Below are 26,669 nucleotides of genomic sequence, written 5' to 3' on the forward strand. Positions count from 1 at the left end.
GACATGTAAAGATAGAGATACACAGGTATATAGATATAGATTATTTATTTGTTTACTTATTACAGGAAATTATGTGATTGTGGGGGGTGGATGAACCAGCTTGAAGTCCCCAAGATGAGGAGTGAGGAAGGAAAGACCACCAATAGGCTGGAACCTGAGGAGGGTGAGTAAAAGCTAAAGTCCACGGAGGAGGCAGGAGAGCAATTGCAGGTGTATCTGCTGCTTTGCATGTAGGAGGGGAATCAGCAGAACAGCAATGAGGAGGTGGGTCAGCAGGTCATGACAACAAGATGACTGTGCGGGTCCCAGAATGTAGAAAACTCTACCATTTGTCTTCCATTTGGTTAGTGGGATAGGAGGAGGAGAGAGAAGGATGCAGAGCCCATAATATGCAGAAACTAGTTGGTAAAATATGTAACTTGAAAGCTAAAAGCTGAGATTACCTGCTCAGGGAATTGGCCAGGAGCAAATGGCTGAGAAGTCTACTAAATTTGTGAAGAAATTATATTTTTAAAGAAGCTGCAGGCCTGATATGCAAATACCTCTGTTTTTTCGTGTCTAAAACACCCCTGGGTCTCCAAAGCCACACCCTGAGAAATCTGATTAGCTCCAAAAAGAGCAAGTTAAGCCTGTCCATGTTAGACATGGCTGGCCATGAAGTACAATGGAGGGAAAGAATCTTCCAGAAGGCAGAACCAGGTCTCACAAAGAACAAATGTGGGAGATCCTCTCATATCATAGAAACAAAAGCAGCCAGAAGGTCATCAATAATTTATTCCACTGCCAAAAATGAGGTATTCACCAAGACATCCCTAAAGGATTTGTTAATAGAGGGACTACTTTTCCAAGTGGGAGTATTTAGTTGTGGTTATCCTGTTCCTACCCATAAATGTATATTAGAAGTGGTGGTTGCAGACGACTTGTTTTTGCATTTATAGGTTATTAAAGAAGATGAGATTCCATACACCATCTTAACCAAGCCCTGTGCATTATCTTGAGATTCTGGAATTTGAGCAAGATGCAATCTCTGGATAGGGAGGGTGGGCAACCAAATGGATTGTCAAGCAGCCCAGATAGCCTCTCATCTTCCAAGTGGTAAAATTTTACCTAAATCATGACTTCCCAGAATAAGGTTACATTTCTTTGACTTATTTGCAACTCAGTGTGGCTATATAACTAAGCCTTCCCTGATAGGATGAAAGCACAAGTATTATGTGTCTGCTCCTTGGAAACTTCCTTAAAAGATCACTGGCATGCACCTTTTATCTGTATCTTCATGATCTCTTCCTCCATTTCACTACCAGAATTGCAATCTGATAGCGGCTACCTTTGGCCATGAGTTGGAGGGACATATAATAGTGATGACACAGTGGTAGTAGCAGGGATTCCTAAGAGCGTATTGAACAACACTGTCTTAACAGCCCTGGCCTGCATGACCCAGACATTTGTACTTGCCAGAAAAAAATATATTTCCATTATTTACTAATAAACAATGTTATCACAGTGTCTCTAAAGATACAATATTTGTCTTTTTTCTATATACAGTTTCTCATCATTCTCCAGCCTGCCTCATTACCAGAAGTTTTGCCAACAATTTTGCTGAATTACATGCCTTTAGTTGTCTTTCTTTTGCCCATCCTGTGGACAGTTACTTTCAGCCACTTTGTTGGGATTTCTAGAAAGAGCTTTTCTATCTATTACCAACAGAGGCAAATACTGATTCAATTCTTTCATCTGGGCTACATTCTCACAACTAATTTTTGTTGACTCTGTCTTGCCGTTAAGTTTAAGCATGGCTCAGGAGTTACACTAATTAAATTGCTCATGAAGCAAAACATGGCCCAGGTGGCTTGTGCAAGGCTCCTGGTTGTAGGACTTTTTAAAACCAAACACAGTTCTACAAACTCTGTTATATTTCCAGTTGGATAGCACACTATCATTATATTCCAGCTCCCAGGCTTCCAAAACATATCTATCTAGCTGTCTTAACTCAGTTTTCCACTTTGACTATTACTGAATAATGCCTTGTGGGATCGCAGACTACAAGATACCAACTTGACCAGTAAAGATGATCCTTAAGATAATAGAACAATTGCAGGAAACAAAATTGGGAATTGCACATCAGATATACAAAACTTCAAATGGTTTTATGCCAGCATTTTCAGAATTCAGTCCTAGTAAGAGTTAATGGTAAGAGCTCAGCAAGATATAAATAGATTATATGTGAAAGGGGGTAATTTTGTAATTCAAGAAGTTTAAACAAGAAAGTGTTAAATAAGATGTAACAGGTTTCATCATGAACAGACACTTCTCCAAAGAAGACATACAAATGGTCAACAGACACATGTAAAAATGCTCCACATCACTTGTCATCAGGGAAATACCAATTGAAACCACCTTGAGATACCACCTTACGCGTTAGAATGGCTAAAGTTAACAAGGCAGGAAACAACAAATGTTGGCAAGGATGTGGAGAAAGAGGAACCCTTCTACACTATTGGTGGGAATGCGAGCTGGTATATCCACTCTGGAAAAGAGTATGGAGGTTTCTCAAAAAGTTAAAAATAGAGCTACCCTACGACCCAGAAATTGCACTAGTGGGTATTTACCCCAAAGATACAGAACTAGTTAAAAGAAGGGGCACCTGCACCCCAATGTTCATAGCAGCAATGTCCACTGTAGCCAAACTGTGGAAGGAGCCAAGGTGTCCTTCAACAGATGAATGGATAAAGAAGATGTGGTTTATATATACAATGGAATATTACTCAGCCATCAAAAAGGCTGAATACCTACCGTTTACATTGACATGGATGGAACTGGAGCAGGTTATGCTAAGTGAAGTAAGTCAAGCAGAGAAAGACAATTATCATATGGTTTCACTCATAGATGGAATGTAAGAAACAGCGCAGAGGATCATAAGGAAGGGAGGGAAAACTGAATGGGAAGAAATCAGAGAGGGAGACAAACCACGAGAGACTCTTGACTCTGGGAAACAAACTAAGGGTTGCAGAAGGGGAGGTTGGTGGGGGATGGGGTAACTGGGTGATGGGCAATAATGAGGGCATGTGATGTAATGAGCATTGGGTGTTATATGCAACTGATGAAGCATTGAACACTACATCAGAGACTAATAGTGTAATATATGTTGGCTAATTGAATTTAAATAAAAAAGAAGATGTAACAGGTTTCAAATGTACTAGAGAACTAGTTGACTAGTACTAGTCAAGTGCATCTCTGGGCCCTGGAAGCACATATTATTGGGTGTAGGTTACATGACATTTCTCAAAAATGTATTGAACCTTTTTCCTTCAACAGCCCATGTTCTGTAACATATTAGTGGAAATATGCTGTGTTGCACTGTCACTAGGATTGATCTTGGGCAACCATCAAGCCAATGTAGCTCCTTGGAATCCTGTAACCCTTGGTGGAGTTTTAATCATGGCATGGTTAGTAACTTGTTTTTTTTCTGTTCACTCAAGTCATGGAGTTGGGTTGAATAAATAGGTCTAGTATAGTTAAATTTATTGAGAAATGCTTAAATCATAAAAAGTCTGGAAGCTAGTATTAAACTTCAAATCTGCCCATCCAGAAAATGCAGAAGCTCAGAAGAGCTTCCAGAGCCTTCTGGGGCACATGAGTGTGCCTGGCAAGCGCAGCCCCGGGATATATAATAAATCATGGACCATTTGACAAAGATGCCAAATGAGGCATGTGATCCCAATAAAACCAAAGAAGTCTGAGTTCAAAAGCTGTACGCACCAGGGACAGACAACAGAGAGAGATATTCACTGACAAAACAGATCTCATGTGTGGTATTATGTGTGAAAGCCTGATAAAATTTTTACAGTAAAAGACTGATAAAATAGATGGCTTCTAGGAGGATTTTTTTGTAGTTGTTTGTTCTCACATAAGACAGGTTTTCCAGTGGTATTATTTGACATTTTAATAAAAATCAAATTCATTATGAAGTTTGTACAACAGAATAAAATCCCTTGTATGAAAAATGACCTAACCTCACAGTAAGTTAGGCCCTGATAGCTAACCGAATCACCTTACCCCCATCATCCAAACATTTAAAAGTCAGTACTGATATCAGGAGCACTTTCTCATTAATGGAGAAGCACAGAAATAAAAACTCACGTGTGTGTGTGTGTGTGTGTGTATGTGTGTGTATCAGATGGTGGGGGGGGTGGATTCAACTATTTTTACTCAAAATCAAATATTTACTTTTTGTAATATATAACCTACCAAATTTTGGTGATTTTAAGATCAGCAAACCACAATTTTTCTAAACTGTTCATTTCTCTTCAGCATAATATGAAGGATTTGAGATCTCATTTCAGCTTGTTGTAATGCAAAAAAAATAGGCATTTTAATAAATATCCTCCATAAGATATATGCAGCACCAAATATAAATTTTACAACAAAATTAAAAGAAAGTCTTATTTTAACATCTGCATGTTTTGTTGATTATAAACTGGTTTACTTATCTCCCTTTTTCTGGGTTTAGTGACTTACCTAGAACGCACAGCATATATAGGGTCTCTGGGCCTTTCTCTAAACACAGAAAGCCCTGACTATTACTATAAACAGGCCTCCAACAGCTCAGCTGCTCCAGTGCTTGGTCTCTCTTTCTCTCTCTCTCTTCCTCTCCCCTCTTTCCCCACTACCCCCTAGCCCCCAGCAAGTGGCTCATTATAGTTTCTGATAAACAGGATTTCCCTCCCCTGATTTACTCTGTACTAGAGAGATATAAAAGCTCCGAAATCCCCCTCTTCTTTTCAGACAAAACACCAGAAATTTATTAAATGTTCTGCATAAGTTTTGCAAGTGGCTTAAATCTCTTTTTTTTTTTCTTTTGGTTTAAGTAGCCCCCTCCTCTTTCTGCTTAGACTCATATCCTTGTTCCCTCCCTTAGGCCATGAGCTTGGATATCCCCATGTGCTTCGTTTAAGTTCTCCACACTATACAAGTAGAAAAGTCAAATTATTGTGCATATTAATGTAAATATTGCAATATTTTGTCAATTTATATTCTTGGTGAAGGATTGAAAACAAAACATTCTCTCATTTTCATTATTCATTTACCTGAATGTTCCAATTCCTCTGCTTTTCTTTCTCTTGCCAATCCAAAGTAAGTGGTCTGCTAAGGAGTTTTTGGTGTTCATCTTCCAGAAAGCTGCATAATTCACTCATGCAGGAGGCAAATGGGCATCATCATTCACTGTTAACTCTGAGTTATCCCATGTAGCACCTAAAATTCAATATGCTGATAGAAGCCAAAGTAATGGAAAAAAGAAAATGCCCAGAGAACTTAAACCTCCCCACAACCTGAAAGGATTTCTAATAGCTGAGATCTCATTAAAAGATAAGGTTTGCACGTAAAGACAGAAAAAAGCAAGGGAGGAACCTAGACTGTGATCCACGGTGCACCTGTGCCCTTTGTCCCTGGAGACCTCCACACATGGGGTCAGTGGCCAAGGGCACACAGCGCTTCATTTAATTTAGAACAACAAAGGGCTTTGCTCCCCTTTTCCCTCTGGTCCTCTGGTGCCCAAGTTCTTCTACACAGGTCACTTCATCTCATTGTTTAAAGAACTATAAACATCCAGTTATGTACTTAAAAAGAAGACCAGTGCTTGACTCTCAGTTACTGCTTTTAAAGCAATTAAATCCCCTTGTAGACAAGTACTATGAAGCCCAAGATTCAGGAACAGCAAGTTCAATAAACAACTATACACACACACACACACACAATATCCCGATATGATTGGGTTGCATTTCTATGTTCTATGGCTTACTTCTAATTTTTTCTGTCGCTTTGATAGAGAAAAAGGGATATTATTAGAATATGTATGATATGCTAACTTGATTTCCCAAAACATGACTTCACATTTCAATGCCATTGTCAAATTCACGGTGCACATCTCCTGCTTTGGCATTCAATATCTGCACGTATCAACTCTCAGAAGACTGTGGTCCTAGTCTCACATCTTTCAACGACCTTCTCTATGAATTGAAGAAGTCACTTAACTTCCTTAGGATTTAGTGGAATGAAGGAGTTGTGCTAAATGTTTTTACTCTTGTTATTTTTTGAGCATGTATTGAACATCTTCTGTGTGAAAAGCTCTGTAAAATGTACAGAGAAGAAAATGACATATTGTCCACAATATGAGCTTACTTTGATATGAGACCCAGAAGAACAACCTGACCAGCAGTCTATTATGATCAGTCCCATGGCCTTATCTTGCTTGACCCTCTATTCTAGGCTAGTCCATCCTGTCACCCACTGTCCTCCAGCCATACCAAATACTTGTCATCTCTACAACTTCACTATGTCTGCAATAAAATTCAGAACCAAACATTCTAACTTTCCAATTTGCTTACTTTATTATATCTAACATAATAATTATTTGACTATCAAGAATGTATTGATCCATTGGACCCTTTAAGCTTTCCCTATATACCTGAAGTATAATATTACTGAATGTATAAAATATTCAATAAAAGTAAGAACACAAATCTATGAAATAGAAAACAAGTATTCAATAGAAAAATATTAAGAAGACAAATTATGGTTCTCTAAAAAACAATAAAATTGATAAAATCATAGCAGTATTATTTAAGGAAAAATAAAAAAGATTTCAATAATACAAATGAAAAAGAAAAATCACTATAGATACTTAAAATATTAAGTATATAAAAAGAATATAATCGGCGGCGCCTAAGTGGCTGAGTTGGTGAAGCATCTAACTCTCCGTTTCCGCTCAGGTCATGATCTCAAGGTCGTGATATTGAGCCCCACTTCAGGCTCCATGCTCAGCAGGAAGTCTGCATGAGAGTCTCTCTCTCCTTCTCCCTCTGCCCCTTCCCATTTGCATGCTCTCCCTCTCTAAAAAAAACCCAAAAAACAAAAAACAAAGAAAGGATATAATCAACAACTTTATGTCAATACATTTGCTAATTCAGATAAAAGAAGAAAAGTTTTTCACAAAATTTACAAAAATTAAAATAATAAGAAATGAACAATCATACGTTTGTTTAAAATGTATATCTTTAATTAAAACCTCCGTATGAAAATATTTCAGGCCCAGACAGCTTTCCTGAGGAATTCATCTTTGCTTTTAAGGAAGAAATAATTGAACTTTACATAAATTCTTCCAAAGAAGAATACAAAAACTGAAAACTTACCAATTCATTTCATGGGGAGAGCATAAACTTGTTAACCAAAATTTGTCAAGATAATTACAAAAAAAGAAAATTGCAAGATAACCTTTCTCATTAGTCAGAGATGAAAATCCTAAATATAATATTTACAAAGAAAATCTAATGTTTTATTAAGAGGAAAATCCATGATGATGAAGTAATTTTATTTAGGTTAAGAGAATAAAGAGAAAAATTATGGTCATCTCAAATTCATAAAAAGCATTTGATGAGAATAAATGTGTATTTATGATTAAAAACTTCTCAGCAAACTCAGAACAAAAAGAAATTAAATTTCCTCATCAAGTCCTATTTTTCTCCTCTTCCTATGAATTAAGTTCATCTATCCTTCAATGTCCCACACAAATATTACCTCCTATATAATCATGTCTCAGACCATTTACTCCAGTTTTCCCTGTTTTTTTTTTAGCTCCTCTTTTCTACAACAGATTATTTTACTCTCTGCTTTCCCCCACACACACTTGCTTATATAATACATGTAATGACATTTAAGTTTCTTGTATTCGCATGGTGTCTCAGCTAAATTATCACATCTTTGAGGTGAAGGACTGTCAATTAGATAGACATTTAGAAGATTAAAAAATAAAGCTTTTATTTTTTCAGTAAATAGATAAAAGTTTAGATTATGTGTCAGGTACTAACAGGTTAGGTTCTAGACATACAGTAAGACATGAAGATTGCTGCCAAGAAATTCAGTTTAATAGAGAAGAAAAGTATATAAATAGAAATAAATAATAATGTTAATGGACAAGGACATACAACAATGCAATACCAGAAAAAAACCTATACTTAAGTGAGTAGTAATATAAGCCTATATAATGACATATTTCGATAGCACTTTCTAAGCTTTTCCAGTGCAATCAATTTATGTTTATTAACTGAATGCACTTAATCGATATCATTAAGTACTTACTATGTTCTTGAATATACCGGCGAATGAGAGATGATCCCTGCCCTTATCAAAACCAGTCTGATGGAGAAGGATGGATAATAACAAAACATGTACATTATGGAGATAAGAACAAAGTGATCTGGGAATAAAGAGAACAAAGACACCAGCTCTGTCTGAGGCATCAGGGAAAGATTTCCTACAGTGACCATCAATTATTTGTTCAAACAATATATAGTGAGTCCCTTCAATGAGCTGATCACTGTGTTAAAAACCAAAGTGAAAGCAGTAAACAAAATAGACCTGAAAGATAGCAACATTTAATCTGGATTTTTTTAAATAGTCAATTTCAAGGAAATATGGTCTGAAAGAAAATTACACAGATGAGAAGTTTGAGAGCCCATGATGGTAAGAGGGCAGGTTCTGCAGCCTGAAAGCCCGAACATTATTCCTGTCTGAGGCACTTGCTAGTTGGGTCACTTTCGGCAGGCTAATCTTCCAATGTCCGATCTTCCTCATCTTTAAAATGTGAATGTGATATTAAGAGCATAGAGCTCTTAGGTTTGCTGGAACTTTTAAATGCTTTAATACCTTCAAAGTATGTAGCACAGCAACAGGAACATAGTAACTCCTCAGTATAACTCATGTATGAAATGTAAATATTTTTAAGCAAGAAATTCACATACCCTGTTTTTGTTTGAGAAAGATCATGATGGTTTCAGCAGGGCAGGTAATGGGCTGAGCAAGTAAGGAGATCCTTAAGGAATAGAAAATCGCCAAGTCAGTGGCAATAGAGGAGCAGAGAAGAATTTATTTAAGAGATGTGTCCAAAGTATGATAAAAAGGATGTGTGATGGTTCTCATGTGAAAGAAAAGGATGAAGAGTTGGCAGTGGGAAACAGACCAGAGAGTGCATCCATTTCCTGACGCTACCCAAAAAAATCACCACAAACTGGGTTGCTTAGAACCATGGAAATTTATCTCATGTTACTGGAGGCCAGAAGTCCAAAATCAAATCAGAAGCTGGCAGGGGTGCCTGGGTGGCTCAATTGGTTAAGCCTTGGACTCTTGGTTTTGGCTCAGATCATGATCTCAGCATTGTGGGATTGAGCCCCGAGTCAGACTCCAAGCTGGGCGTGGAGCCTGCTTCAGATTCTCTCTCTTCCTCTTCCTCTGCTCCTCCTCTCACTCTGTCTCTGTCTCTCTCAAATAAATAAATAAATAAATAAATAAATAAATAAATAAATCTTAAAGAAGTTGGCAAGATTCACTCCTTCTGGAGACTCTGAGGAAGAATCTGTCCCGTGCCTCTTGCCCAACTTCAGCTGGTAATCCTTGGCATTCTTTGGCTTTGGATGTAGCCCTCCAGTCACTGCCTCTGTCCTCACCTGATGTTCCCTCTGTGTTCCTTCTTCATGTGGCCTTCTTATGACGGTACCAGTCACTGGATACAGGTCCCATCCTAATCCATTATGACTCGTCTCAACTAATCACATCTGAAAGACTGTTTCCAAACAAGGTCACATCTGAAGTTCTGATGGACCTGAATGGGGGGCAGAGTGGGCACTATTCAACTCATAACAGAGGCGACACCCTTAACAGGTGAATGAGAAGGTTTAAGCTGGAGACTTGGAGAATGGCTTCCCCTTTCACCATGCTGAAGTCCAGGTCCCTGCAGCAAATGGCAATGACTATGCCCAGTGGGCAAGTGGAATCAGGACTCAGAGTCCAATGAGCATATGAGTTTGGAGAGAGATTAGGAAATCACTAACATTCAGGAGAGAAAGTTATCTAAGTGAATGGAGTCTTCCAAAGAAAATACCCAGAATGATGAGAAGGAGAACAAGAAAATCTTCTCAGGGCAAAACCTTGCAATCTTTTAAGTTTCTTAAAATATTAAGGTTTTCTGATACTTTCTTTGTAATGTGTGAATCACTGATGATAATTGCATTAAATTTTTAAATCTTTCTAAAGTCCTATGTTAACCCTGCCAATTTTATTAGCCAAAAAGTGATAAAAATGGACACAAAGCTCTTTGATATTTAACATTCAGTTTTTCTTCTGGTCAAATTAATTGTCCTCTCTTGAAATATCTGCAACTGTATTTCAGAAGCTCTATTACATTAATTTAAGCAGTTCATGGTAAGACTTTAAGTCTCAGCTTTTACCTTAGTATTTCCCACACTGTATTATATGCTCTTTAATAAAGGTCTTTGCAAATAATATCCCTTACACATCCCATTTACTATTTCCTTTCAGAGGTTGAACTAATGCAGTTTTTCTATCGATACATACTTTAGTCCTATACAACACTGCATGTGTACTGGAAGGATACTATATTTAACATTAAAGTAAAAAAAAAAAAAACAAACTTGAATTTCACTGTAACCACATGATTAACTCACTGTAACTTTGATCAAGTCACTTGACCTTTCTGTCTCAGTTTTAGTCACCAAAAAATGAGGGAAGTAATAACTACCACTGAGTTTATAGAAATCTTTAATATATTTAAAAATTTTTGTCAACTGTGAAGGTGTATATAAATGAGTTTTTGTCAAACCAATATTTAAGATGAAGACAAAGTTGAATGGGAGGACCACTATCCAACAAGTTCCTATACTTAGAATATTGTTTAGACTTCGTGTTGCTTTGGAATAACTAGGTAGAGTGGTGGAATCTGGAGCAGAGACACAGGGAAGGGTTGTCATAGGTTCTCTGAAGGGCAGCTCCTATAAATAAGGGTACTCGTGGCAGCTAATAGCACCGTTAGATACACCAGGTCAGCAAAAGCAGAAAGGGCTCCCATCCACTCTGAACACTGCTCACACCGGTAAGGTAAGCTATGATGTTAGAGGTTGTGCCCAGCTTTGAAATAAAGATCACAGAGCCACAATCCCTCAACACTCTGCTTATGAGGTCAACGTAACAAGGACTTATTTTCACCCTCCAAGACCTACCACATCTTGAGCGAGGCTCACCCCACGTACAGAGAACTTGAATAAGTAACTATTCAGCCAGAGAAAAGTTGTGCAGTGGAGAAAGTAGATAGAAGCCAGGGGCCAGGTGCATTCTCTCTCTGGTTGAGGAAATACAGAATGGTGATTTTTGTGTGCAGAACCTTAGAAGCAATGGGAGATTCTCGAAAACAGCAAACACGAAGCAGCAAGCCAGGCCAGGTTATACATGTGTGAACAGGGCAGGGTGGGATTTAAAGTGTAAGAAAAGGTAAAGGAGATGATATACTATTTGTGGTCTCCGTGAGTTAGTGCATGAGCCAAATTCACCCTGCTCCTGTTTTCGTAAATAAAGTGTTGCTGGACACAGCCACATTCATGCATTTATGCCCTGTGGCTGCTTACACACCACATGGAGCAGCTGAGGTTTAGAGACAGAGGCCATATGGCCTGCAAAGCAAATACATATAATATCTTCCCTTTACAGAAAAAATCCCCTAACCTCTGAGTTAGAGGAATGAAAGAAGCAAGATCTTACAGGGAAGGAGTAAATCCCAACCAAAACACAGAGCAAGAAGTGGGATTTGAAGTTAGGAAGAAAGTTGATTGCAGGAAATGGCAAACACTTGGACCATGCAAACAAAACAATTGTGACATATGCATATCATATTATTTAAAATGAATTGAGAACAGGTGAATAAAATTACAGCTATCCCATACCCGAGTTTTCAGCTCTTCTCACAGATTCCATCATCTAGAAAGTAAGTATTTGGACCAGATGATCTCTAGAGTCCCGTTCAGATCTGGACATTCATGATTGTAAACATTTCCAAGGGTCTCCTGGAGTGTTTTGCTACCCTGCAGAAGAGATTACGTATTTCATTAGGTCCATTACAAACCAAACGGGAAGAAGCACCGATGTAGACTCTTGAATTTTTCGTTTAACACACTTTGATGATAAAAGTTAATTCTTATGGAAAGGGCCTTTTAAAAATCTCAAACTCTGAATTGGGCATTATGTTCACATCCTATGTGAATAAGGAGCTGATGTGTATGAAGTAGGTACAAGAAGAAAATGAGTATTTTTCAACTGTGAGTGAGCTCAAGAATCCAAACTCATCATCATCCTCACTTCATACCCATGTCCCCCATCCCTCCTGTGCCCCCTATTCCAGTAAACTGCAATATTATCTACTTAGTGACCCCAGTGAGGAACCCAGGAGTTGCTGCTAATGCTTGGTTCTTTTTTTCAAGATTTTATTTAGTTATTTTTTTTGAGAGAGAGAATGAGAGCACACACATGCAAGTGGGGGCAGGGGGGAGTAGGGGAGAAGCTGACTCCCACTGAGCAGGGAGCCCCCCAAAGACTCTGGGATCATGACCTGAGCCAAAGGCAGATGCTTAACTGACTGAGCCACCCAGGTGCCCCAACGTTTGGTTCTTAATGTCTCTCCACAGAAACTCGCAGGGTTTCTGTCCAGCCACCAAGCCCTCTTAGCGCTGCCAACATCTCTGCCTTCCTCCATCTGCACTGCTATTCCACAAGCCAGGTTTGCCCCCTTGCTGTCACAGCTCACTTCCTGGCTCACTTAAACCAACATAGGCCCCTTCAGTTGATCAACCCTTAAATTCATTGCTGTCAGAATAAAGTGCAAGCTCCTTCAATGGTTCTCAAGTGTGTCATGGCCTTGTCCTCTGCTCAAGAGACTAATATAATCACTCCCCTTCCTCATCCTCTCAGCCAGGCACTGGCTATCTTTGCTCCACGCATGGAGAACTGTGTTCTGTCACCTCTTATCTTTATACAGACTGTTTTCTCACCTTGGGATGACTTGTCCATGTTTCCACCTGTCTATACTCAACTGCTCCATTACTGAGAAATCAACTTGGATGTCATCTCTTTAAGCAAGCTTTCATAACCACATGAGAAAGAACAACGTACCCATACTGAGGAGCCAACAACAGCCCTGTACCGACTTATATCATAACATAAGCAGTGCTGTGCTGTAATCCCTTACTCACTTTGTCTGTCTCCCAGGCAAGACATTCTGCTTCCCAAGGACATGATCTGTGTCTTAGCTATCATTTTACTCCCAGCACCTAATAAGCTAACTGGCTTACAGTAGACAATAAAGACATAATTGTTGAAGAAAATAAGCGAATAATCAAGCCATTGAAATATTTAAAAATAGAATGTGAAAATTTCACAAGACAGTAAAAGGATGAAAAAAGAATAGCTTACTTGAAGAGTCCTATTCTGTGCCCATGATCAGAAACATGGTTACACACAGTGTACGTGTTTAAAGCATTGTAACTGTGCAATTCATCACAATGATTTTACTACATGCTGTCGTACCTGAAGTGCTTTTGGAATGGGAAAAATAAACAGTCCAACCTCAGTTCTCAAACAGGCAGTCAAAAACCAAGCACATGCACACAAAATCATGTATGCATCTGTACAACAATCCCAGAGAATTTGACACTAATTAGGGAATTTAAAAACAAATACCAAAACACACCATCTATTGAGAAGGCTGGGAGTGAATCAACCATTGACACCTGATAGTTCAATGAAACACCAGTGTGTCTCTCCAATCCCCTCATTTTGGTATTATTAGCCAGGGGGAAGTGGGGAGCAAGGAAAGGGGCAGGGCATATGTGGGAAGGAAGCAGAAATTAGGGAAGGGGCGCCTGGGCGGCTCAGTCGTTAAGCACCTGCCTTCGGCTCAGGTCATGATCCCAGGGTTCTGGGATCGAGCCCCACATCAGGCTCCCTGCTCTGCGGGAAGTCTGCTTCTCCCTCTCCCACTCCCCCTGCTTGTGTTCCCTCTCTCACTGTGTCTCTCTCTGTCAAATAAATAAAATCTTTAAAAAAAAAAAAAAAAAGAAATTAGGGAAAAGAGGCGGAAGACAATATTCATATCTTTCACTTCTTTAATCAGTAAAATATACCACAGAAATATTTTTAAATAACCTATATTTAAGGTTTATTACCATTACCAAGCTTTATTATCATTATTTTTGCCATAGATTCCTTTGGCTGTCTGGTGAATTCTGTGAACCTCATCTCAGAAGATTATTTTTAATGTATAAAACAACATACATGGGAACATCATCTTCATTATTAATAAAACGGAATCTTTGACTCAAAGAACAAGGTTGTTCTTATTTAAATAATTTCTGCCTTGTATCAGAAGTAGACCTAATTTGGGGTTAAGAACAGTATTGCAATGTAATTGGTTTAAGTGTACAAATGAGGTATTTTGCCTATCTGCATCATTAAATCTATCCAAGGAGTTTTCCTTAAAATAATGAGTAATGACAGTATCTGAAGCAGCTTGCTAGCGTTCGTCTCAGCCCACTGATCTGCAGGCCTGGCTTTAGCCAATTGAATCTTAGGCTCTCACTCTGCACACTAAACTTATCTCTGTTGCCTGCAGGCACCTGAATATAGTTACAGAGATTGCATTGGTCCAAGACAGAGCGAAAGCACTAATCCCAGGAGACTGTAAAGAAAATAGTAGCATACTGTTTCCAGTTATAAACAGCAATACAAAGTCCTTGAATGCAGGGCATAGATCTTATATGATGTGTCAGTGTAACACATAAATATGGCAATTCATCCACATGAATTGAGGAAAAGTCTGTATGCTTTTCTCTGCATGTGCTAGATACTACAATTATTTTGCCTAATTAAAATGTATTCTTTGATATTGACATTATATGCAATTCTGGTAAATTATAACTAGGCATGCCTAGTTACTCAAACACACATAAGTATAATACAATTGATTATATTAAAATTATATTAAATATTATATATATTACATTAAAACATAGAACAGTTGATTAATCACACAGAAAAAAATAAAATTAGATCTTCATCCTACACTATGTGTCAAGAAACAAGTTTCACTGAATTATAGCAGTAAGCGTAAAATTACAGTTAGATACACATAAAAATACAAATAAATAATAAGTACATATCTATTTATCTCATGGAAAATATCGAATGACATTCTGAGCAAAGGCTTTAACATAAAGAAAAAGTTGATAGAGCTAACAATATTTTTAAAAAGAAATAGTTGCTTAAAATGCAAAAACTAAAACCAAATTTGGTACATCATTTTAACAAATATTATATTGGGTATTATGCTTAAAATAAAGAGATTTGACAAACCATTAAGAAAAGGATGAGACAGCTAACAGAAACAAGTGAGAACACAAATAGACAATTCACAAAGAACCACACATGAAAATGTTCTCAAGTTTCATTTCAGTAACATTTTAAAAAATTCAAATTAAAATTGAAGTTAACTTAAAATGTTGGAAATTAGAATAATGGGTAAAAATATGATCAAATAAAATATACTACCAACATAATTAGAAAGATTTTTTCTTTTATTTTTTTAAATTTTTATTTTTTGTTAAAGTATAATGAACATATAGTGTTTTTATTAGTTTCAAGTGTACATTATAATGATTCGACAATTCCATACATTACTCGGTGTTCATCATGATAAGTGTGTTCTTACTCCTCTTTATTTTTAGTAGCATTTGATTTATATCTTTCTTTTCTTTTCCACATCTAATAAAACAACTTTGGAATTCCTTGAAGTCTGAGTGGACAGATATGTTGTGATCACTGCTATTATATCTCAATAACATTGAACTCGGTGTTTTTAATTTCTTATATTAAAACAAAGATTGATTTAAAAAACTGAAGTTTTTTTGGTCTCAGAAGATATTTAAAAAAAAACTGATTTGCACAATGGTATAGAAAAGGAGAGACATATATTTGTTGGTGGGGCTAATTTAACCACTTGTATCAACGCATTAAAAATATTAACTCAGACACAATTTATCCTAAGGGAATAATGAGAGATGTACAAGAAGATTCTACTCTTGGGTAGAATACATAAAGAACTTTTAAAGAGAAGAAAATGTGCTCATTATATTTTATGTGTCAAGAGCAATCTGAAAAACAAAGATGTGTATGTTTAAGTATAAATATGTAGAAAAAGGTTTGAGAAGATGCGCACCAGAATATCAAGTGAGACCTCTACTTCCAATCAAGATATAGTAACAGAACAGATTTCTCCTCCCACTTGCGATGACAACTAAATATTAAAACGGAATACATGAAACAACAGCCCTCAAGACATTAGATGCTAGGCAAGGAAGGACAGTGATTTCTAAGAACTAAGAAATGGGGAAGTAGACAAAGTGAGCCGGGAGACTAGTCCCACTTGCTACTTGAAGGAAGTTTCCAGCCCACAGTGTGGGGAAGGGAGACACGGTTAGAGCCAGGACTCAAGGGGCCAATACCAGGAGTCCAGCAAAACCAAGGCAGACAGAGTTCTCAGGACAGCATGACAGACAAAAAAACTGCACAGGGAAGAAACTCTGTTTTTTTCCTCAAGAATCCGGTTTAATACTGTTGATCAATGTGTGCACGTGAGGACACTACCTGAGACCAGAACAAGAAACACCTGAAAGAATTAAAGAGAATAATTTCTGTAGCTCAGACAGAGCAAGGGATTGGGCCGGTACCCGGCAATCAGAGTAACAAACGTTAGAGGGCATCAGTGAGAGTTCTGAGAAGGGTCTTGCTCCAGGAGAGGGGAAGGTTAATTCCATAGAAAATGAAGATCTGGTTCTATGTAACAAAGCCTTAAAGGAAGATATAAAAAAACCAAGCTGTTCCCAGGTGACATAACCCTATCTAGCACCAAGCCCTAGAGTATGAGGAACATAAAAATACTGGCAGAACTGCACTATGTTCCCCTTGTTCAGCATCCAGTCAAAAATTACAGAGTATACAAAAGGTAAAAGGATAACCTATAACGAGGATTAAAGTCATTCAATTAAAACAGATCCAGGAACAACCGACATAACAGAATTAGGAGACAAGAACATTAAACAGCTTTTACGGTTGTATCTCATATGGTCGAGAAGGTAGAGAAAAGAATAAGCATTTTAATACTCTCATGGAGATAAAAAAGGCCCAAATTGAATTTCTGAGCTGGAAATGACAATGTCTGGGAGCAAACACGCTGTGGATGAGACTGATGGCAGATTAAGCATGGCAAAGGAAAAGGTCAGTAAACTTGATGACCAGCTTTGGTTAGCTTCCTATTGGTGTCGTAACAAATCACCACAAACTTAGTGTCTTCTGAACACACTGGTTTGTTATCTCACAGCTCTGTATGTCAGAGGTCCAACACACTCCCCACTGGGTTAAAATCCAGCTGTTTGACAGACTGCTTTCCTTCCAGAGGTTTTTGATCGGAAGCTGTTTCCTTGCCTTTTCTGGCTTCTAGAAGTTGTTCCCACTTCTTGGCTCCTGGCCCCTCTGACCATCTTCAAACCCAGAAACGGTGTGTCAAGTGCATCTCAAGTTTCTTGGCAATGGCCTATTCTTCTGCCTCTTCCTTCTTTTAATAGCTTGTGTGGTTAGAGTAAGCTTCCCCAGATAAATCAGGAAAATCACCCTCCTGTAGGTCAACCAATAGCGATAATAGATCAATCAACACTATAGAACAAAATTAGAAAAATGAAATGTCTCAAATGACCCCAGCTTCTTCCTTAAAAAGTGAAAAAAAAGGATTAAGTTAAGCCCAAAGTTAGCAAAAGAAAGAAAATAAAATAGATCATAGTAGAAATCAATAAAAATTGAAATATACAAAAGTATATCATGTACATCGTGTATGTTATAATTGCATACTTTGTTCATTATTTTTAGTAGAAAGAAATACCACATCTGTATTTTCATAATTTAACAAAATATTTTTTTTAAATCTCCAGGCTAATAGACTTAAAACAAAGATTACTGTTTAATAAAGGGCAAGCAGTACTCAATATTGAGATGTAATTATAACAAAAATCTTAAAGAAATCAAATTTAAGAAACAAAACAGATGAATAAACAGAAAAAAGAGACAAACAAAAAAACAGACTCTGAAATACAGAGAACAAACTCGTGGTTGCCAGAGTGAGGTGGGGGGGGAATTGAGTACACTTGTCGTGATAGCACTGAGAAACGTATAGAGTTGTTGAACTATTATATTGTACACTTGAAACTAATATAATACTGTATGTTAATTATACTTGAATTAAAAATTTTTTTAAAGTGAGGAAAAAAGAAAGAAATCAAAACCAATTCTCAGGAGGGAAACGAATATTCTTCATTAAGGCATGTACAACATAGTAACCTCTGGGCATCCATCCACTAATTCTACAGCCATGTATTAAGCATCTGCTGACTATGAGTTAAGGAGTTCACTGAGTGAGACCCGGAGGTACAGTAGTGAACAAGAATTGTACTTCCCTGTTACTGTGCATAAAGATGTCCTGGCTGGGGCAACAGCATCTGGACCATACTCCAGTGGTGTTCTCCTCCACGTCCACCTGAGAATCATACTGTACTTCTTTTGATGAAGTTTTTTTCCCAGATGACTCCTCTGTGCAAGGGGTGGTTCTGTGACAACCCCATTCTTTCCTATTAGCACACCCTGCTTCTTCCTAGGGCTTGGAGAAATGTCGAGTGGGTGGGGTGCTCATGAGCACATGTGCTGGGGACAGAGCAGGACAGGATCTTGCCAGAAACATTGCTTCTCCTTATATTCAGACCTACCTTGGGGCTCTGACTTATAAAACCAGATATAATCCCATGTGATGACCCTCCCTGTACCTCATTAATCATATGGCTTTTTAAAAACTCCAGTTAGCTATCCAGGGAAAAAAAATATTCAATAAGTCTATCTCCCCATTTCAATTCTGGCCTGAGTTTTAATTCTCTACTGTTGGGCTCCTTGGCTGTATTTATTTGTTTTTTTTAAAGATTCCATTTATTTGTCAGAGAGAAAGAGAGAGAGAGAGCACAAGCAGGGGGATCTGCAGAGGGAGAGGGAGAAGCAGGCTTCCCGCGGAGCAAGGAGCCCGATGTGGGGCTCGATCCCAGGACCCTGGGACCATGACCTGAGCTGAAGGCAGATGCTTAACAAATTGAGACATTCAGGCGCCCCTCCTTGGCTGTATTTAAATCAAGGGAAAGAGCAGATATTTCTTGCCCCTGAACCTAATTCAAGTGTTATAAAGTTCCCTGCATATGCTCCATGGCAGTTAAGAGGGTTGAAATGGAGTACTTAGAGGACAGCTAGAGAACGGTGTGACGTAGGGCTACCAGCTAGTATAATAAGTATCAATGCTGTGGCCCCCAAACCACTATTAAATCTAATGCCTGTTTTCAGGTGTTTTTCCACTAAATTGTGTATTCTTTTAGGGGCCATATCTCACTTATTTTTGTATCTTTTGTATCTTGCAAAATATTTCATGTAAGAAGTGGACAATGAATGCTTATTAACTCAATGACAATGGCTGTTGATTTCATCCAACGGTTTTGAACTTTATTCAGGTTTTACCAAGCACACCCTCAAACAAAATGCTTTCCCTTTCTAACTTCAGAAATTGTTGAGGGGATATGGCAAATCACCTAGGCTCACTACGGGGATTGTGAATCTCTTTTTCATAGTTCCGGCTAGAAAAACACAGTATCCTTCATTTTTCTCTCTGAATGATTCAGGTATTTGTGATTTATTTCAAGCTCTTCTGAGAATTTTCACATGTAAAATTAGATCATTTTGGTAATGAATTTTAAGGTCAATACTTATGTCTAAACTCAAATCTTTTCAAACAATTGCTCTTAAATAGTGTAGGATTATAAGAATAACTCAAAGTAGACAATATCATGGTGATAACTAGAGTCCCCCGTCTTCTATAGCAAAACATGTTTTGTTTTCTTCTTTTTTGTCTTTAACAATCATATTTATTTATGGCATCATGCTCACAAACGCTTGTTTATGTTATGTATTCTGTTCTCACATCTGCTTTTTTGAAACATAAGCTGAAGAGACACTTTAATATTCCCCCGAGCTGTTTTTGTTGTTGTTGTTGTTGTTTTGTGGACACTTGTAAACATTCAAACATCGTTTTCCCTCAGAGTTGCCTAATTAGAGTGACCTCATGAATAAGGTCGCTTACAGCACCTGTGTTCTTCAAAAACTTCTCCACAAGATTTTCTCAAGAACTCCAAATAATGGGACCGTCATAGATACTTTGTGAGCTCCTTTAAAAGGGTTATTGTTACTAATGGCCCCAGGAGTGTCCTGTGATGTGTCACACCTTGCTCTACGAAGGAACCTGTGCGTGAACACAAACAAGTATTGTCTAAATGTAGTTCCAGGGCTAATTAGCAGGAAACTTCATATCACCAGATACACATGTAATTAATCTGACAAGTTTGATTAATTAATTTTTTTTTGAGAGAGAGAGCATGTGAGCAGGGGGTTCAGAGAGGTGGGAGGGGCAGAGGGAAAAGAGAATCTTAAGCGAACTCCACGCCCAGCACAGAGCCCAACACGGGGCTCGATCTTGTGACCCTGAAATCTTGACCTGAGCTGAAATCAAGAGTCTGAGGCTCAACGTTCTGAGCCACCCAGGCACCTTTAATCTGACAAGTTTATGGTGATACTTCCCATCCATAAGTTCTTAGAACTCCCACTGTTTAGATTGCTTGCCCTTTGCTAGCTCATCTGTCTCAGTGGGTCAGGCTGGAAATGCGATGGGGCATCAGATGCTCACTGCCGACGGGGACAGGGACTCCGGCTGTGATTTGCTCTCCATGCAGCTAGTGCATTTTCAACTTGGTACCTAACACCTATTTCATCCCTTCTCCTATCAACCTGATAATGACCCTTATTTGCTCAAAGAACAGCCCAAAATTCTGATTCTTATCTTGCAAATTTACATCACACTTGCCCCTTAACTTTGTATCTTCATAGAACTGTGACATTCGATTTCAATATTAACACAATGTTTTACTGCTTTGATTTGGAAAAATTATAAGTAGCCATGCTAGTTCCACGATTAAAATTTTTCTTGACAATTAAAAAACAAGACACTAAAATTATCTTTAATTACCAGCACAAAACATGATAGAAATGTTACATTAAAATAAATTAATTCCATTTTTACCTCAAAAGAGCACCTGAGGATTGGATTCATATAAAATAGGCAGAAATACATGGAATAACATGGCATAGATTTCTTCAGGGATCGAAGATCAGAGCCCCCTGGTTTCAGACATGGATCATTGGCTTTACCTCCACTGCCTTTGATCAGATCTATAAGAAATTTAGGATTTAGTGAGATGTTTAACTCATCCTAAAAATCAATACTTTGGGGAGTGAAATTATAAGCAGAAAATGGAAAATGTGTTATTATCTTGAGAAACAATAGATTTTGAACAAAATTAGATATGTTTTAAATAGAGGCTTTAAAATGTTTAGATTTAGGAAATAAGAGATACTGATTTAAGACTTCTTAGTTTTCAAAAACTTTTACTTTTAGTTAATATCAATGGCAAATGTAAGCCTTATTGGTAGCTGTTTTGTTTTTTTTTTTCCTTAAGAAAATAAAGTATGGTCGGGCACCTGGGTGGCTCATTAGGTTAAGCATCTGCCTTTGGTTCAGGTCATGATCTCAGGTTTCTGGGATCAAGCCCTGCATCAGGCTCCCTGCTCAGCGGGGAGTCTGCTTCTCCCTGTCCCTCTGCCCCTCCTCGTGCTCTCTCTCTGTCAAATAAATAAATAAATAAATAAATAAATAAATCTTTAAAAGAAAAAAGAAAAGAAAGTATGGTAATGCAAATGTTTACAGAAGTTTGAAAGGCAAACACTTTTCCAGAACTGTAATGTGGAAATCTAAATATGTACGTGGACATATATAACTGTCCCACCAGCATGCTACTATAAACCAGAGCAGTGTTAAAACAATGATCCTAAAATACCTGTAAATATGAAAACATTCACATTAGAAGATTCTAGACATCTGGCATAATGAAATAGTAAGGTTTTTTCTTAGAGGATTAAAACATCCCTACATATTTGTATTTTGCACATGAACTGTGAGTCTCCAAATTATAAAACAAACCAGCAGAAAGCCTAACTGTATTACTAGGAAACTAAACTAGCTTGCATTTAAGATGGAATTTGAATTCTGTAGACTTTATAGGATTATACATTCTATGAAGGTCTGTGGCATATATGCATATCCACATATACAAACATCTATTTTAATGATGTCTGAAATCCCAGCAGAAATACTGAAGAAATAGTGGTGGTCAGAGCTCAAACTGACCCAGAGGAGAAGGGATAAGAATTTGTAAAGATATGACTGTTCCCAAGACCTCCAACTTTGAAAAGAGGAATTAATAGCTATAAAGGATGTGTGACAGCAGAATTTCTCAAACATTTGGCACGTTATTTGTCCCAAAATGCAAAATGATGTGTAAGCACTTCAGAAAAATCTCAGAAGGAAAGGAAAATGGCTCCTACTTGCTAAAAAAAGGATCTCACAGTTTGTCACCTTGGAAAGATTCCATTTCATTTTTTGTGAAATTTGTTTTTAAGTATGAAGTGCAGAAATTTCCTTCACACCACACAGTGTGTACACTTCACCTCATATTCACAGGCTAATTCTCAGGAGGATCTATGCCACATATTACACAACCAATGTATATGGCGGAAGGGCTTGGAATGTTTTCTTGGTATAATTTTATTGATTTTGTATTTGTTGAAAGTCGAGTTCCTTTTAAAATATAACAGAAAGATGAGAGCCCAGTTGATGCTGGTGGACAAGAAAAAAGTCAGTGGATAAACAGTCAAGTATACTTTGATCCTAAAAACCAGCATACTTTTATTTATCCACTGCCACACCCAAGTGTAGTAACTCTGTCGAACCACGCAACATGCATTTCCTTGCAGGTTCATGTTTTAAATGACACGGATTATTGAAAAGTAAATGAAGAGATTGTACATTGATACACTCATAACTTCATAAAATCGGTAAATATTGTGGAAATATGATGCCAGCTTTCTGAAATTTGAAAACATCTAGCATATGGATCCCCCCATTCCTCAACTCTTAACACACTAATCATTTATTCCACAAGTTTTAGCGCCTTATTGTATATACACTCACCCTCTTGTTTCTTGGGTATTTTAATGTAAATAAATTATCCCATTGAACGCTTCTTGCAGAAGAGAACTCCGTCTCCCACTTCATTTTATGCTGCTCATAGTGTCTAGAAGATGAGGAGACACAAAGCAATAGCTCATTTATACCTGTGCTTGCCTGCTCTGATTGAGGTAGGTATGCTCAAATGGCGTTCCTTGTGAACCGCATTCCTTTCCAAAGGTCAGCTGCTTGACACTTTTCTTCCATTTATACATCACCTTCTGTTTAGCTATTGCGATAAGAATAACGTTATTCCTAAATTCTACCCTTCTTCATCAGTTTATCCCAGCACCTTACCTATACACACACATTTATACACACACATTCACACACGAAAAAACTGCTACGGAAGCATGTAAAGTGTTCATTTTTGGTTTATTATTTTGTTTAGGTGTTAAATGCTTCACCCTATGAATAACAGCTTTTTTTAAAAAGGAGAGTAAGAAAGGCTGGTCTGAATTAATAAATAATTTTAACAAAATTATGTATGTGACAATCATACTTTAATTGTAAAAGTATGTCGGTTCATAGTGAGTTAGTTACCAGCAGAAAACCATATTTGGGGCTTTGAAAGGCCATTGGTTTGGAGGCAAAGCAAAATCAAGTAATGTGTATTTTACTTTATTTTCTCTTATTGAATTTGAACTTGTGCTGGGACATTAGTAAATCTCAGTGATCGCCCTCACAATCCATGGATTGTGTCTAGATTGTGTCAATGTCTAGAATGATCCATTGCTGCAAGTCGTACAAGTGTAATTCATATACTGATGCACTTATGTTCAGGGTTTTTAAAAAAATTATCAGAAAACATCTTTCTAGGCATTTTTTGAAAGAATCTGTCGCATTAGACTTTGTCCAGTACATGATTGAAACAAATGACATTTCCATATAACATATAAAATGTGTGCATTGTTACTTCCCTTCAGTGATGGTCATCACAACCCATAGTTGAAAGTACTTCATCCTCTAATTACCCAAACAATTGACTGTGAAGCATTTCAACCAAACAGAATCTTGCAAAGTCCTCATGTCTCTCTGGCTGCACATGGAGTCGTTTGTTTGTATCAGATATGTACAGTCATATTTTGCAATTCAAGATAAAATAAAGGATTAATTATTCTTAGCGAATGCACAAAAATAAAATAACCAGGTAATGCTCCTAATAAAATGTTCATTGATGGGAAAACATGAAAGATAAAAAGTATGAATCAAGTTATGCAAAACCCACACAGAAATACTTGTCCATGTATACACTCAGTTGATCTTGGAAATATGCAATCTTACTCATTTGTGACTGCTCCTTAAGCTCTAAATACCTCTAGATCTGCTTCAGGTAACAAAACAAGTGTGCTGGTTTTTAAGATCAAAGCATATTTGACTTTTCAAGGAAGATGGACTATAGGAAAGAAGAGGTGAATGGCAGGTATTAGTTCATTGCCTAGTAGCCTTAGTAGCGTAATACATGAAAGTCTCAGATTTCAAGCAAAAAAAAGAAAAATAATCTGTCTCTGGTAAACAATCTCAAAATATATATTCCGAAAAAAAAATCACCACAGTGAAATCAAGGGACAGGGACATCCCCAGGTGCCCCAAATCTAAGCTGTGCTCCCAGGAGACAGTAGAAAGCTGCAATATATGTGGTCACACAATTCAAGGATATCAACAAAACAAACAACCCAGGGGGGCATGAAGCACCCATGTTTCCAACTCCCACTTCCATTCTGTTCCTGTATATGTGTCAGGCATGAGGGAAAAGAAAAGTGTCCTTGTTCTCTTCTTCATGTAGCGAAGTATACCAGTTGCTCCTCAAACTCCATAAACAGTTGCTTTTCCCATGGATAAACTTGAGTTCTGGAATAATTTATCCCCCATCCATTCCATCCGATCAGTGACATTCTGAGCCTGGCATTTGTACAGCTAGACATAGTACGGTGGATGCCGAGAACAATTCCTAACTTAGATTATTTTCCATTGTTCTATTTTGCTCGAGAATCCCTATATAATTTTGTAATGACTTCCATAGCATACCAACGTTCAAAAACAAATATATTTATAAAATCATTAACATGATAGCAATTCAACTCAAGTAACTTGATGTAAAAGCTGGCACCATGAATCTTTTGTTTGCAAAGACACAAAATTCAGGATCAAAATGTTCCTCAGTGTTTTTATTCAGGGAATTTTAAAATGTTAAATGTGGTACAAGAGCTAGGTATCAAACTTGTTACCAAAACATTTAGAAATAGAGTAACAGAATACTGCCCAAGTAATTAGTAGAATGGTAGAATATTGGTTATAATTTACATATATAATTATATATACTATGTATAAAATTATATACAATACATAATAAAATTATACTTAGATTTAATTGAATGTTTGGGTGTTAAGGAAGAAGGGAACAGAGTGATTACAGCTAGTGCAAGGGCCAAATCTCAGTATGAACATATTTAATACAGTCTGGCATGGTTTGCTGAATGGGAAGAGAAATCATTGATAAAGCTATAAATCTGGGTAGATAAAGATGAGTAATTTTGAAAGCCAGGCTGAAAACTTTTGATTTTCTTAGGTAATATGTGGGTAGCTATTTTATATGCTATTTAAAGTAGTCAATCCTTACATGATTCAATTCTGTTTATAGCAATCCCGCCTTACCCATGGTTTTGCCTTCCCCGGTTTCAGTGGTCTGAAAGCAGGTGATCCTCCTGCTCGGGTAGGATCAGAAGGTCAGTAGTAGCCTAACGCTACGTCATGATGCGTACGTCATTCCCCTCACTTCATCTCATCATGTAGACCTTGTATCATCTGACATCATCAGAGGAAGAAGGGTGAGTACAGCAAAATACAGTATTTTGAGAGACAGGCAGAGAGACCACATTCACATAACTTTTAATACACTATATTGTTACAGTTGCTCTATTTTATTATTAGTTACTGTTAACCTCTTAATGTGCTTAAGTTATAAATTAAACTTTATCATAACTATGTAGTATAGGAAAAAACATAGTATATATAGGGTTCAGAACCAGGTTTCAGGCATCCACAGGGGTTGTGGAACATACCCCGCATGGATAAGAAGAGACCACTGTCCTGGGGTTTTTACAAATTAGAGAAATATATGTGATCCAATTATAGCAAAGGGCACAGAAATTCATGTATATTATTTAACTCTTTTGTAAGGATATCTTAACTGCGAGTCTCAAACCACATTTTCTCTCTGTACCATATTACATGATTTAATTTTTCATGTTTCCTCTACTCCCAATTAGCTCCCATTGACATGAAGTAAAAGAATGAGGAATAGAAGAGAGAAAATGAAAATATTTGGATTTAGAAAGAATTTTCTGCACAAATTATGAGGAAGTGAGACTGAATTCTTCATAAGGTTGATAAATTATCCCTGAAGACAATTTCAAAAGAGATGCACAATAGTGGTAAACACAGAACTGGCAACCCAAGCATCATTTACAAACTCTTCCTATGGTGCACCCTCTTACCAAATTAGGGTTTTAAAGATGTTTATATT

Source organism: Halichoerus grypus, chromosome 4 (assembly GCF_964656455.1).
Source record: "Halichoerus grypus chromosome 4, mHalGry1.hap1.1, whole genome shotgun sequence".
Lineage (NCBI taxonomy): Eukaryota > Metazoa > Chordata > Mammalia > Carnivora > Phocidae > Halichoerus > Halichoerus grypus.